At 39.5% G+C, this 1,193-nt stretch overlaps 1 non-coding gene across 1 annotated transcript; it reads right to left on the reverse strand.

Annotated features, from left to right (window-relative positions):
- Positions 1–278: 278 nt before the first annotated feature.
- Positions 279–412, reverse strand: LOC143224375 (U6atac minor spliceosomal RNA). The gene has a single exon (XR_013013368.1). It is a non-coding gene; the product is annotated as a U6atac minor spliceosomal RNA (small nuclear RNA).
- Between the last annotated feature and the right edge of the window lie 781 nt (positions 413–1,193).

Here is a 1,193-nt window from a genome sequence, read left to right on the forward strand (position 1 = left end):
GCGATGTTCTCTCCAAGTTCTTCTGTTCTCTGTACAACTGAAGTTGCTGAAAGGCTGATACTTTCAAATAAATTGGCTTTTTTCAGGACACAGCTCATTTGCTACTTCGTTGCCGTCAGTATAAGGTTTTCCTCGCTCTGCCATCCTATGCACTATTTTGTAACTTGTACGAGTGAGAGATTCATTTTCAGCAAACTTTCTCGTGAAGAGATTCTTTTGAGATTCAAAAACACGTTTCATGGATTCAAATTTCTCGGAACGGAACTTTCCTGCAAATTTCAAATACGTTGTTTTGTTTCATAGTGACGCTGAAGAGTAGGCGGCAGTACCTTAACCATATATGTGTTGAGGCCCAGAGGCCATTCCGTCCTTATCAAGGGGAGTGCTAACCTTCTCTCCTTTCATACAAAAAAATATATATGTATGGAAAAAAAAATTAAATGAAGAAAAAAAAAAAAACTTCTTGTTCGTCCATGCATGGACTGAGCCCTGAAATGGACCTGAGTATGATGTTATACTTTTACTCTGGCCCAAAGCTTTAAAAAAAAAACAAAAAAAAACCTAAAGACAGACGCTATAATCGTTCGGGAGGGAGGAAGAGGTCAAATGTACCTGACCCTCTTGGGTATTTAACAACATCAATACCCAAATACCCACACAGTCAAACTTGGAACTTGACGTCGAAGAGTGTACTCTTTTAAAACGGCAACACTTTCGGTGCATATCACACAAGTAGCTTTCTGTTTTTTTGTTTCCACAAAGAAGTACTTTTCTCCCCATCCTTCATTGAAAGCTTGACACTCAGAGTTCACTTTTCTTCTTTTAAAAAACAGGATCTGAAAATGAAAAAACACAGAACGCTGTGAGAAAAGTATTGTACTGGTCCAGGAACGCACAAAGAAAATATATTGAAATGTACGTTTGCCACGACACTTACCTAAGAACGAGTTACGAAAAGCGCATACCCGGCTACTAAGAGAAATGAGCTTGCTGAAGCGGTAACCCCAGGCCGCTGAATTTACAAGACGAGTCGATAGGACGAGGGTTAAGTCTGTACTTGTTTTCGAAATCCTAATACTTTCATCGATGCGTGCCTCGATATGAATAAACGGGCATCAAGGACGAAAGAAGAATATGTTCCTATTGGTTAAAAATGCGCGTGACAGCCTTGCTTCTTTTTATCATAACGCCTT

Source organism: Tachypleus tridentatus, chromosome 8 (assembly GCF_004210375.1).
Source record: "Tachypleus tridentatus isolate NWPU-2018 chromosome 8, ASM421037v1, whole genome shotgun sequence".
NCBI lineage: Eukaryota > Metazoa > Arthropoda > Merostomata > Xiphosura > Limulidae > Tachypleus > Tachypleus tridentatus.